The following is a 14,869-nucleotide window of genomic DNA, read 5'->3' as shown; positions in this document are numbered from 1 at the left end:
GGCAAACTCCCATGAACCCTCCAGAACCCTGCTGAGACTATAGAGCTGGTCCACTGTTCCACGGCCAGGGCGAAAACCACACTGCTCCTCCTGAATCCGAGGTTCGACAATCCGGTGGACCCTCCTTTCCAGGACCCCCGAATAGACCTTGCCAGGGAGGCTGAGGAGTGTGATCCCCCTGTAGTTGGAACACACCCTCCGGTCCCCTTTCTTAAAGAGGGGGACCACCACCCCGGTCTGCCAATCCAGAGGCACTGCCCCCGATGTCCACGCGATGCTGCAGATGCGTGTCAGCCAGGACAGCCCCGCAGCATCCAGAGCCTTGAGGAACTCCGGGCGAATCTCGTCCACCCCCGGGGCCCGGCCACCGAGGAGCTTTTTGACCACCTCAGCGACCTCCACCCCCGAGATAGGCGAGTCCACCCCCAAGTCCCCACACTCTGCTTCCATATCGGAAGGCGTGTCGGTGGGATTGAGGAGGTCTTCGAAGTACTCCCTCCACCGACCCAAAACGTCTTGAGCTGAAGTCAGCAGCGCACCATCCCCACCATAAATAGCGTTGATGCTGCACCGCTTTCCCGCCCGGAGCCGCCGGATGGTGGACCAGAATCTCCTCGAAGCCGTCCGGAAGTCGTTCTCCATGACCTCACCAAACTCCTCCCACACCCGAGTTTTTGCCTCAGCGACCGCCAAAGCCGCATTCCGCTTGGCCTGCCGGTAGCTGTCGGCTGCGTCTGGAGTCCCACAGGCCAGAAAGGCCCGATAAGACTCCTTCTTCAGCTTGACGGCATCCCTTACCCCCGCTGTCCACCAGCGGGTTCGGGGATTGCCGCCGCGACAGGCACCGACCACCTTACGGCCGCAGCTCCGGTCAGCCGCCTCCACAATGGAGGCACGGAACATGGCCCATTCGGACTCAATGTCCCCCGCCTCCCCCGGGATATGGGAGAAGTTCTGCTTATTTCCCCAATAAATCCCCAGTTTTCCCCGTCCTTTGCCTGCCTGCATCGTCCTTCCCTACCTCCAGCCTGCCTGCCTGCCCGTCTTCACCCACGGATCCTAACAGCATGTAGATGCCGAACGCGACAATGAATTCGGAGATAGACAGGATACAGGTGAGTCGGGGATCCGAAGTTTTAAGCAACACAGAAACGTCGCCGCAATCGACAACATGCCTGTCGCACTCGGGCAATGGTAAAAGCAAAGAAACCAAATTAATGTCCTTACCCTGGAGGATGCGAGATTGAATATTGGAAGGGACCGTGGCAGAGGAAGATAGGAATGGTCTACCAGAGGTTGCAGCCGGAACTGCGATGGTCAGGGAGAACCTCACAGAAGCCAGTTAGGTGTCAAGTGGAATGGGCACCGGACAAAACGTGATGAAGATTTCAAGTTGTGCAGGCGATCGCTGAAGGACTCCATGGTGCAAGTCAGGGACGAGACTGCCGAATGAAATTCCGAAGTCAATGTGTCAGAGTCAAAAGGCAGACCTTTTGCATCCATGGGACTGACAAGCAGGGGGGTCCGGAGAAGTGTACTTGCGGTACTTCATCGTCAATGTCCCCGGTCAAATACGTACCACAAGAATCAGTCCTTAGTCCTTTATTGTTTTCTCTCTACATGTTGCCATTAGAAAACATAATGGTAAAACATAATGTTAACTATGACTCCAATGCCAACGACAACCAAATATACATTTCGGTTACACCAAATGACACCACATCTATTGTCACCTTAGCTAATTGCTTTAATGAAGTCAAGACCTGGATGGCTGAAAACTTTTTATCACTAAATGCTCAGAAAACCGAGGTTCTGTGGCAAGTCCGCGGATAGGAATGCTATAATCTCCATAGTCCACTCCAAAGACCTGAACTTTTCCCTCAGCGGCTCAACCTATAATCTGCTGTAGGTGTCATCTTAAATACAAGCCTCTTATTCAAATCAGATGTGGATGCAGTATGAAAGGCATGTGTCACGACTGACGCAGTGTGGAGCGGGGAAGCAGGCCAGGGGAACAGGACTGGGGTAAACATACCTAACGCGGACTAAATACATTGAACTAATGACGGAAACAGGAAACAGCTGGTGAACGCGAGGAATCCACACGGGGTTAACGAGGGGGGCGTGGCACACAGGAGGATTGGACGAGCAGGTCATGACAGCCTGCTACATACAGCTATGCCACTGCTTTAACTGTAACAATTTTTACTATTCAAGACATAGAGAAATTGATACATGCTTTTGTATACAGTAGGTTAGACTACTGTAATGCTCTGTTATCTGGGTGCAGGCGTAACCCCGACGATCCACCCGGGAGCCTGCTCTTTCTCTACTGCTTTGTTCCCTTCGCACCTGAAATCACGCCTCTAGCGGTGTACCACTTCTGGGTGGTGCGGCTGACGAATAGGGGGCAAAATTCATGTGGGACGCTATTCCAGAGTCGGCGGTTCCTGCGGCGCCTCTTGCTGGCTCAGAGGCAGCAGTTCCTGCTCCGCCCAAGGCGCCTGTCACGGCCCCGCTTTCAGCTATTTCTCCGCTCCCTGCACCACCCGAGCTCCCTGCTGTGGCTGCTGCACCACACAAGGCGCTGCCTCCGCCTTCTGCTTCGCCCCAGGCTCCTGCTGCACCCGTCCTTGTTCCACCCACTCCGCCTGTCCCTGCTCCACCTGAGGTCCCTCTGCCTCCACCTGCGGCTCTGCCCACGCCTATGACTCCTATCCCTGTGGCCCATGTCCCAGTCCCCATCAGCACCAGTCCCAGTCCCCATCAGCACTGGTCCCAGTCCCCGAGGACGTCCCAGACAGTCTGACCACCGCTCCTTTCTCCTTGGAGGAGGAGCGTGAGTGGGACCCCTTGGGGACCTCCCTAATGACTCCTCTGCCCTCACCCAGGCCAGAACCCCGCCTTTCAGTGTCCTGAAAGGGGAGAGAACACAGGCGCAGGGCCAGGGTCGCGCCCACCCTGCCTTGCCCTCGATCGCCTTGGCTGGGGCTCGGTGGTCGCCTGCGGGTCCCCCTCAACGCCTCGTCGCCTGTCCTCAGTTCTGCCTCCGACGCCTCGTCGGTGCGGGTTCCTCCGCTTTGGCTCTGCAGTCACCTGCTGGTTCTTCCACTCTGGCGCGTCGGTGGACGTTGCTGTGGCTACACTGTCGCCTGCTGCGGCTTCCACTCCCTCCTTGACTCCTCCACCTGTCCGTCAACTTGCGAGGTCTCCTCCTGCTCTGACCTCCCGGTCACCTGCGGTCCCTCCAGCTGCCGCCTGTCGCCTGCTGTGGCCTCTCAGGCTCCCCTTTGCCCCCCGACCTTTCCTGTCTGGCCCTCTTTGTGTGCTCGTCGTCCCTCTGTGCCTCCCGTGTACACTCCCAGCCCTTTCGCTCCTCCGGTTGGTATTCCCCCTGATTTGTCTGTCCGTTGTGTTGTACTACTTCTGGTCACTGGTCCAGTTCAGTGTTTCCGTTCTGTTCCCAGTCCCTCGTTAATGGTTTTGCTCTTGTGTTCCAGGTTCTGTCCTATCCACTTGGAGTGCGTGCCTTGGGGGGGGGGGGGGGTTCTGTCATGATCTGCACGTCCAGTCCTCATGTGTGCCATGCCCCCTGATCATGTGTGCTTCCCCGATTGTGCCCAGCTATTTCCTGTTGTTTTGGCTTGTCTTGCATATTTAGTCCACATCTGAGTCCATTTTCCCCAGGTCTGTCATTGATGTTCGTCGCTGTCTGCCCTGTTCATTTGCATAAAGCCTCGAGTCCAGCATTCTCATCTGCCTACCTCATCTTTCCCCACTTCCCGCCTGCCTGTCTACCCGCGATCGTCACATTAACATTTTTCGTTTGTTGTAAAAAAAAAAAAAAAACACCTGTTAGGAAAATTTTATGTATAACCATTTCAGACACCCCTGCTGTGGACCGTACCATTTTAACCAACTCGGAGCTAGAAGCAGCTTAGCCAGTCGGTTGCGTCATTCATTCTCATTCATAGTGTTCATCTGTCATGCATTGGTAAATGTAAGTAGCCAGCAGAAGTCTAGCCTGTTGAAAATGTATTTTACAGCCTTGATTTATTTGTTTAAGTGTTTCATCTACTAATGCAAACTGATGTGTTTATAAATTGAATTACTTACCATTGTCCTTCTGAGGCTAGTACAGTCAACTTTAGTTATGTTAACTAGCAAGATAAGTTAAGTTCTTTATTTAAACCAGGCTTATTTGGTGAGGTAAAATCGATCATGATTATTTTCCAAGGAGGTGATCTCTCTATGTTTTTATTTGCATTATTTCATGAGTAAATTGTGCCTTTTTGAAATTAATTTGCCACTTGTTATTAGGCTAATGTTAATGCATAAGAAGGTCTAACGTTATTCTCTGAAAAAACATTACTATCAGTGAAACCTTTAGGGGTAACATAAAGAAAACTAGCTAGCAAATAATAAGCCCTATTATTTGAACTTTAGTGGTATTGATTCTGCATTCCACAATTTTATATTTATGGACATTTTTAGAAGCTTCCTCTGATAGCCCAGATACTGTTTTGTTAAACATAGATTAGATTTTATTCACAGACATACTATGAGGAAAAGGAAAGATGGAGACATCGGACACTTTTTTGGTGGTAAAAGAAGAGTAAGTAGGAAATAGTGTTTAGAGCTACATTACACTAAAACTATAGGTGCAGTTTTTCAAACTGTTAATGTGTATGAAGGAAAGTTATCTGAGAAACAGGGAGTTGGGTTTTGACTCTTACCATCAGGTCTTCAAAATATACTTTTTCATAATGTAGGCTATAGGCTGTTTGTAAATGTATAGGCTTATTACTTTTACTAGTATGCTTCTTCTAGGATAATTCCTGGGAGTTATCAAAACCAAATTCTTTTGGATAGGGATACGGATAATGAGACCTTCTGCATTGATTCACATTTTGTTGCATGTCTAGACCATGACCGTGTGTTGCATACATGTTAGTAAACATCCCTAGCGCATCTTGCACTCAACATTGATCCTGGTGGCGACTATTTGTATCGACGCGGTAGCGGATCATAATGGTCATAGAAGGGTTATGAAGGCAGTACCCCCCAATTATGAAGGGGTAATTCTCACTCTGATTACAAGTACAGCCTTTTGCCAGGGACCATTTACAAAGTGCATGCATTATGAATGAGGGAACCAAGCATTGATACTGAAGCACTTCTGCTATGATATTCTAATAGTCAAATCTGTGAATGTCTTCCAAAAAGAACACTTGACCATCTGAGTTACCTTTTGAAGTATAATTAAAGAATTCCAAAAGTGAAGCAATAATTTCACATATATGATATGTAATAAAATTCATCAGTATTTAATCCATTGCATGTTATAAACCCTTAAAAAGCTATTATCTATTTTTTTACATTTCAAACTTACAATCTGATGGGTGGGCTAAAGTAACAATGCTTTATCAGTATGTGAACCATTATAGGTGTGTTGACACCTATTACATCAAAATTCATAATTTAAGCTACTGTCTGAAAAAATAATGACACTCCAAAGTTATAACACTTTAGTAATCAAACCACCTGAAATTTCTGAATGCTTCAATCACCTATGTGTAGCCAACCCCTATGTCTATAAGCTCCAGAGCTCAAAGTCTTGGCTAGAAACATTTATAAGGTGTATTTTTACATTTTCTCAGCACCACTGAATATAGGTTTTTGAAAAAGTCAAAAAAAAGTTTTTAAAGATTTAAACAAAAATAGAAGAATGCCATTCTAAATTGTCTCAGATTATTGGTTCTGAGTTTGTGCTGGATGAAAACATTTGCAGCACTTTGGGATAAATGTTTTTTTAGATAGGTGAAATACTTTAAAACGTCAAGGCACATCAGACTACCTCAAAAGTGGCTGAGAGGCCTCAGACTCCAGAGGGTTAACGAACCACGCCTAGTGCTCATTCAGTCTTACCTCTCATTCCTGCCATGTGCTAATCAGTCACAGCTGCCTCCTGTTTACACCCTTGCTAGCCCTGTATTAAAGTGCCTCCCCGGTCAGTCTTCCCCAGGTCTGTCATTAACATTAGTGGCTATGTGTGTCTTCCCTGCCTTCCTCATTTGCCCCGTTTGTTTGCTGTTTTTGTATTTATCATTTAAAAAGCCCCTTTTGTGTGGGACTCCAGTTGTTTTGTTTCCACCTATACGACACATTTCACGCTTGAGACTTCAACAGCTAAGGAAAAAGTCACTCATGTTACTTAGAATTTGATTGGTGCTAAATCAATTCCCACAGGAAGGAAGCGTGAACTAACATTTAACTCATGACCTAGTGAGTGTGAAGTAATCGCATGAAGTCTTAGTGGCTTCATTAGTTGATGCTGAGCAACAGGAATTAATGATGCATCTTGAATTAATTCATGTATTAAATTATGAGTCATTACTTAAACAGCATTCATCTAGCCATCCAACTAGACATCAGTAACTTTTTGGAGGATGTAAGAAATTCTTGTTTGTTTTTATTGTATTGTTGTTGGGGGGGGTTTCCTGAGTAAATATACAGATATAGCCACCTTAATTTTCCCCAACTGCCAGCCAAAGGGAGTAACCCCCCTCCTTCTGGGGGTGTGCCTAAATTCTTATCTAAACCCACCCATTTATTCACTTGCAGGGTGTTTTTTAAACTTTAAACTTTTATAGATGAGTATTTCACTGTTGCTGAGCGTCTGCCAAGAACACCACCCATGTATAGGTTAAAAGATTATGATGGTGATATCATAGAAGGGACATTTTACGCTGAAGAACTACAAAAGATCAGACTAGACAAAAGTTTCAAAGTAGAGAAAACCATGGCTGAGACAATGCAGCATGGCAAAAAAAATGTTTAGTGAACTGGATAGGATGGCCAGACAAATTTTAGTAGCTGGGTTCCCACTTATCAAGTAGTTGATGTATAAGTACGGATGCCTGCGACTGGTGGTGCACAGATCCACCAAAGGCGGTTTTTAAATAACACGTGTTTTTAAATAACACGATGTAATTTCCGTTAAGATTAATGGTATGACTTTTCTTACCTTGCAAGAAAAGGTTTTGTACCAGATATAATGCTTAAATTTTCTAACATGTGTCACGATCGCTGACCGGGGGTAAGGCGAGCGGGCAAGCGAGCGAGCAGGAAACAGGCAAGGCAAGCGAAATAGGGGGAAAACGGGGGTTTAATTGGGGCAAGGGCAGGACAGAATACAGGCATCGACAAACATCAATGACAGACAAGGGAAACGGGTAAGACCAGGACTTAAAATAGGACAGGACTAATCAAAGTAATCGGACACAGCAGGAGACGATCAGGGAAGCACACGTGGGTAATTAGGGGGTGTGGCACACACGAGGAGCGTACGAGCCGGGCATGACAACGTGCATGTACTGTAAATAAACTGGATTGTGAATAACATGCATACACATTTTTGTCTTAACTAAGCAAGCAAACCACGCAAAAAAGTCCCCTCCCACAGTGAAACAGATTGCCTTTTGACCAGTAAAAAAGCAGTCGCCAGGCAAATCGTCTTCTGCAGAACCTCGGCCTTGCTTCACAAAATGCTACTTTTTAATTCCCTGGAGCGCACTTCTGGTTGCTAGGGTAAATTTTTGCATAGATACCTTGGGAAAAGCCCAGTGAACCTTGTATGGCCACGAAGGGCAGAATGTCCACTTTCATATGCATTTGGAATTCATGTTTGAGGCCAAAAGTTAAATATGTCCGTGTGATGCCATAATATAAACATGCAATACCCGTAATGTGTAAAGTCTCACATTTTTGACAGTTTGCAATAAGCGTCAACCAATCAGTTTAAAAGTAAACCTACCATGACCAATGCACAGTGACTGGTAGAGGATATAAAAAGGAAAAAACTTGATACAACAAACTTTTTTTTTTTCCTCTGGCAAATAAAGTGCATGGTTTTTTTTTTCCCCAACCTGAAACAATCACCTCCTGGCAAATGACAACCTTTTGTGTAACACAAAAAACATGTCTCATAACTCAAAGAAAGCGCCTGGAAAAAAATTAAAAATAAAATTATATATATAAATATTGCACACGGGGCATAAGTTTACATCCTGAGCAGGAGTGAAGCGCCAACGTCCTCTTCATTCCCTGAAATGTACAGAAGCAGAAAACAAGCATGTATTATCAGAGACAGTAAGAATAACACTAAAGACGTAGTAGTGCCACTACCATATTGAATGTTTCAAATGTTCAGTGAAGGTCGCTTACTGTTGTTTTAAGAGGCTCCTCACGTTTTCAATGGTGAGCTTCATTTCCTTGCACGTTGCTCGATCAGGCGACTCCCTGATCTGAAAAAACAGTATTTTCTATCATTTGTGTTTCTAATTTCCAAGAAATACTGGCTTTAATTGACGGCATGCTAACCACTTCGGTTCATATCGGAGTTCAACAATATGGTTTAAATTGCTCTTTAACCGTATCTTTGAACGAGCTGGGCTAGATTTAATTTTCGTCGCAGCAGCGGGGTCTGAGATTTCAAAGAATGTCAGATTAGTTTCGGCATGGAACATTAACACAGAGACCCAAAATTTCCCAGACATATTTCAAAAATTAAATCGAATGCCTTGGCATTACCCTAGAATGTGGCACGGACTTCAGAAGAGGACTAGGCATCTGTGACAAGAGTTTGACACTTCTGTACACACCAAAATGATCATGCTGCTTCAATTCTCAAAATAATTAACTAGTGAAACTTACTTCACACTGCTCCTCCTCGTCCACCAGCAACTGAAATATACCGTCACGTCTGACCCCACCTCGCTGGCCATCATGTCACCGGCAACTGTTGGAAATCAATATGTTTCTTTAGCCTCAGCATTACTGTTCACTTGCTAAAGTGTCTTTTCCTCCTCAGGGCATGCCCCCTTCTTTGATGGGTGTGGTAGGCAGCATATTCACTCCGCTGCACTCCCCGACAGACTTCTGACTTGCCGTCACTTATGGCACTACTCGTTCCTCCTGCACGGTCACCTCCCTCCTCCTCCTCGGAGAGAGACGGGAGCCTTCCGTTGGTGTGAGGTGCTGGCTAATGAGCCATGCATGGACTGCCCGGACTGTTGATAGCCCCTATGCCGCGGACACTTGCGGTGGCCCGTGTGCAGGTCAGCCAGCCAGGTTCCACTACATAAAAGCATTCGGCAGTCTCGACACTGTGGCACATCATATATGCCACCATGCACCGCTAGTCTTCTGGCAGGTTCCTCTCGATCTGTGAAGGAGAATGAGAAATTCATCAGTGAAGATGATCTCTAGAGCCAAAGACTTTAGGATTGCTTCTGATTTTTATGAAGGGATGGGGCATGCCGCACTCCAGGCACGTCTCCATCACTATGTCATTGATCTTTTTTATCGCCTGTCACGCCAAAGGTGAAGAAAAAGGTTTTTGTTGCTGACGTGAAGCCGGGCATCAGAGAGCATATGTGGTAGAATCCTCAGAACCAGGATAACTCTTTCTTGGTCAGGGCTACGTTGGCCCGACCGAAAGAGCCGGACATTTTGTGAAATAAAAACAGTATAACGAGATTCAGCCCAAGCAGCCCCTATTTTTCCTCAATAAAAACACTGATAACACAACAGCAGTGAAAATGACGCTGTCGTAGTTAACACGGAGCTAGAGCCTGTCTATAACTAACAGAAAAAAGACTTCAACATCTCTGTAATGGAACACTCAGGTGGAGTGAAGGAAAACAGCAGTGTTTGTAATCGCTACTAAACCTTTACTGGTAAAGAGCTGGCGAGAGTCCTTAACCAAACCAGCTGTTCAACAAGCTGAAGGGTGAAGAAAAGCGATGTTTTTAGCTGCTCCCATCCAACGCCATTTGTCTCCCACAGCAGCAAAGCTACAGTAAAGCTGTACAAGTTAATATAGAGGCTATTTGAATGCAGATAAACTGTTAGCTTAGTTTGACACAATATTTAAATTTGGCAACTTGCAGCAGGCTTACAGCAGCAGTCACACTTTGTCGCAATGATACCTGCAGTATGCAGGGATGAGTCTAAATGGGAGCATGGGGTGTACTAGATCTATTTCAAGGCTTTAGTGATATTATTAGATATATTATTAATATATATTATTAGATTTAGATTATTATGAATAATATTACATATATTTATAATATATTATTTATATTATAATTAACCCAAAACATACCCGCCCAACAGCCTTTTGCCAGTGAAACTCTGAGACACTGAATTATCCAACCGCCACATACTGTATGCTCCTTTAAAGGCTTACACACACACTCATTCTCTAACACACTTAAACACACACTCTCACTCACCTTCACTTACACACAAATGAACATGCACACAGCATTCCTACCTCATCCAGGAGATACAATCATGTCAGAACTTTTTTTTATGCCTCCTATAAATGTACAAAAACACAGAGAGTAAAGGCCATTATTTATGCCTTAGTTTAAGATATATGTATCTTTTTTCAGTAATTTTATTTGACATCATTTAATTTATTTTTGCATTTAAGAAAGTGTTTTCTTTTAAAAAGCAAAACAAATATGTACATAAATGCACTAAAAGGGTTTAGTTCTTTTGTCAGTTGTATGGAGTTCAATCATTAAAAATGTTCCTAAGACGGAAACCCATGAATTATTCATTTTAAGAATAGTTACGATTGCTCTTTAATAAGACAAAAGTATTTCTTATCCGATTAATCGATGGGATAATCGATAGAATACTCAATTAACCAAAATAATCGATAGCTGCAGCCCTACTAGTATGTCAGGCCGACATTAAAAGACTGCAGTGAATCTCCGATCACCGTGAGCGCAGACCAGGGTTTCCACTCTTTTTAAGGAATCATTTTCCAGGAGCTATTTCTGGAAATTCATGACAGGATCTGGTCATACAGTCATACACTTTAGTCATTGGCTTAATGCCATTTTCATTTCTCTTTGATTATGCAGGGACTTAGTGTCACCGATTTATGCATTGACGTATAATGGAATAATGTTTGACCTCTTTTTGTTGCACACTGTTTTAAACTGCAAAACTCTTTTAAAGAAATAAATGTCACTTGGATTGTGGAAAACTGTCCAAACACTGGCATATACTGAGCAATTCCATAATGTTCAGTATAGAGCTGTTGATCACGCCATGAAATAGGCTACCATAGTGACCTAATTTCAGTAAAAGTTACTTGCATATTACATTTTATACCAATGTATGTATTAAATAAATTTATGTACAATGTTTGTATTAAACAAAACTACATAAAGCCAATTTATTGCCTGTATCAAGTGTATGATGCCTATAACACTAATATATGCAACAATTGGCACGCGACAAAACAGTCAGAGTTAACTTTCAACTGGTAGCTTTGCTGGGAATACAGCAAGTGTAGAATTTGCATAGGTCAATGACAAAGATTATAATGAAGAACTTATCTTTGTGGGAAAAGAAGCTAAATACATCTATTTTAAATCATGATAGCCTTGCCATCAATTCTTGAGTTTAAAAAACATGGTTAAACTAGAAAGAATACTATTAACAAAGGATAACATAACTGTCAGTTGCATCATATGCACTGTGGTCATGTGTCTTTTCATAGTCCTGAGCACTCACTATACATTTAGTTTATATGAAACATTCTTTAACATTAAAAAGAATGAAGTAGAAGCGCTCCGGCCGCTACTCAACTCCCTCCTAGGGAAACCCCGGGGGTGTGGCAGGGGAGCCCCACGTGATGTCATAGGGGCTTCCTCTGGGCGATCCATGACATGCACATTTCAAGTAGTATGTCCCGTCTGGCAAACTGATGTTCCTGGTAGTTTCTTGAAGATCACGAATGAAGACTGGAAGAAGCCAGGGAGGGTTCTTTTTAGCAGATATCTGATCTATTAAAAACAATAAAGAGGCGGTTATGGGTGGGTTTCCTGAGGCCTTCTTAACGCTGCATCGTTCGTAAGCTCTATGTTAAGAGAACTTACGAGCGACGTAACGTTAAGAAGGCTTTGGGAAATACCCAAGAAAACAAACAAAGCCTGTAGTTGGGCCTCCTTATAAGTTGTTAACGAAGCACTGTGTAGTAAAGGATTACATGTAATCTTAATTATGTAACCTGATTACAAAAATGAACTATACTTGTAATTATATTATTACACACAATTATTTACTTTTTCAGGATTACTATTTTTAAAGATTACATTTTTAATTAGACCTAAGCACACATGAATAAACCTATTAAATCAGTGTCCCTGTAGCCTAGGGATGGCACCAGAACTGATGCTTACAATATCTTTTCATACCAAAACTCTAAAAATGTGACGGTACAGCATGTAAGCCTGCAGGTGTTCTGGCCATTCCCTACATGCTGAAGAAGGACGTCCGCAAGCACAGGAAAAACTACACGTGTTAATGTCATTTTAGCTTGATATTGATAAGATTGCAGGTAATTAATAATTTAATAAGATGTCAGAGCTAAATGCATACAATGCAAACACACTTGAAAAAATATTTGTAAATGGATTTTATTGATGTGAAATTATTATCCATTGTTAGTAATATATCAGCTGTATATGACCGATTTAATGAGCCACAAATAAGATGTAATAGGAATCTATGAGGCTATGAAAAATTGTTGCATTACTAGCACATTTTCCAAACCGCTTATCCTACTGGGTCACGGGGGGTCCGGAGCCTATCCCGGAAGCAATGTGCACGAGGCAGGGAACAACCCAGGATGGGGGGCCAGCCCATTACAGGGCACACTCACACACCATTCACTCACACATGCACTCCTATGGGCAATTTAGTAAATCCAATTAGCTTCAGCATGTTTTTGGACTGGGGGGGGGGGGGAAACCGGAGTACCCGGAGGAAACCCCACGACTACATGGAGAGAACATGCAAACTCCACACAGATGTCACCCAGGCGGAAACTCGAACCTGCGTCCCAGAGGTGTGAGGCAACAGTGCTAACCACTGCACCACCATGCTGCCCCACAACTCGTACCATTTGGATTAATTAATTAACAATTTCTTACATTGTGTATGTTACTGACTCGCATCACTATACGGTATAGGTCTTTAGGGTTGCACCTCAACAGATGTTACACTTCGGGTAAGATGTACAGACATTACATTACATATTCAAAATCAGACCAGAAAGATCGGATAAGGGCCACAGAGGAATGTGTTAAACAAAGAAAGAAAGAACCTCTGAAAGTTAGGACACACTAAGGTACCTGGTTACACTATTTAATTTTCAAGATTCTTCTGGTATAACCATGAGAATATATATGCAGGGGTAGCAATATATACACACGTGGACAAAATTGTTGGTACCCTTCAGTCAATGAAAGAAAAACTCACAATGGTCACAGAAATAACTTTAATCTGACAAAAGTAATAATAAATAAAAATTCTATGAAATTTAACTAATAAAAGTCAGACATTGATTTTTAACCATGCTTCAACAGAATTAATAAAAAAAAAAAACTCATGAAACAGGCCTGGACAAAAATGATGGTACCCCTAACTTAATATTTTGTTGCACAACCTTTTGAGGCAATCACTGCAATCAAACGATTCCTGTAACTGTCAATGAGACTTCTGCACTTCTCAGCAGGTATTTTGGCCCACTCCTCATGAGCAAACCGCTCCAGTTGTCTCAGGTTTGAAGGGTGCCTTTTCCAGACGGCATGTTTCAGCTCTTTCCAAAGATGCTCAATAGGATTGAGGTCAGGGCTCATAGAAGGCCACTTTAGAATAGTCCAATGTTTTCCTCGTAGCCATTCTTGGGTGTTTTTAGCTGTGTGTTTTGGGTCATTGTCCTGTTGCAAGACCCATGACCTGTGACTGAGACCAAGCTTTCTGACACTGGCCAGCACATTTCTCTCTAGAATCCCTTGATAGTCTTGAGATTTCATTGTACCCTGCACAGATTCAAGACACCCTGTGCCAGATGCAGCAAAGCAGCCCCAGAACATAACAGAGCCTCCTCCATGTTTCACAGAAGGGACAGTGTTCTTTTCTTGATATGCTTCATTTTTCCGTCTGTGAACATAGAGCTGATGTGCCTTGGCAAAAAGTTCAATTTTTGTCTCATCTGTCCATAGGACATTCTCCCAGAATCTTTGTGGCTTGTCCACATGTAGTTTGGCAAATTCCAGTCTGGCTTTTTTATGACTTGTTTTCAATAATGGTGTCCTCCTTGGTCGTCTCCCACGAAGTCCACTTTGGCTCAAACAACGACGGATGGTGCGATCTGACACTGATGTTCCTTGAGCTTGAAGTTCACCTTGGATCTCTTTAGAAGTTTTTCTGGGCTCTTTTGTTACCATTCGTATTATCCGTCTCTTTGATTTGTCATCAATTTTCCTCCTGCGGCCACGTCCAGGGAGGTTGGCTACAGTCCCATGGATCTTAAATTTCTGAGTAATATGTGCAACTGTAGTCACAGGAACATCAAGCTGCTTCGAGATGGTCTTATAGCCTTTACCTTTGACATGCTTGTCTATAATTTTCTTTCTAATCTCCTGAGACAACTCTTTCCTTCGCTTCCTCTGGTCCATGTTGAGTGTGGTACACACCATGTCACCAAACAACACAGTGACTACCTGGAGCCCTATATATAGGTCCACTGACTGATTACAAGATTGTAGACACCTGTGATGCTAATTAGTGGACACACCTTGGATTAACATGTCCCTTTGGTCACATTATTTTCAGTCTTTTCTAGGGGTACCATCATTTTTGTCCAGGCCTGTTTCATGAGTTTTTTTTATTTTTTTATTATTAATTCTGTTGAAGCATGGTTAAAAATCAATGTCTTACTTTTATTAGTTAAATTTCATAGAATTTTTATTTATTACTTTTGTCAGATTAAAGTTAT

The sequence above is a fragment of the Brienomyrus brachyistius genome, chromosome 17 (genome assembly GCF_023856365.1).
Source record: "Brienomyrus brachyistius isolate T26 chromosome 17, BBRACH_0.4, whole genome shotgun sequence".
NCBI classification, from domain to species: domain Eukaryota; kingdom Metazoa; phylum Chordata; class Actinopteri; order Osteoglossiformes; family Mormyridae; genus Brienomyrus; species Brienomyrus brachyistius.
The sequence above is the reverse complement of the archived record's forward strand: the minus strand, read 5'-3'. Positions refer to the sequence as shown.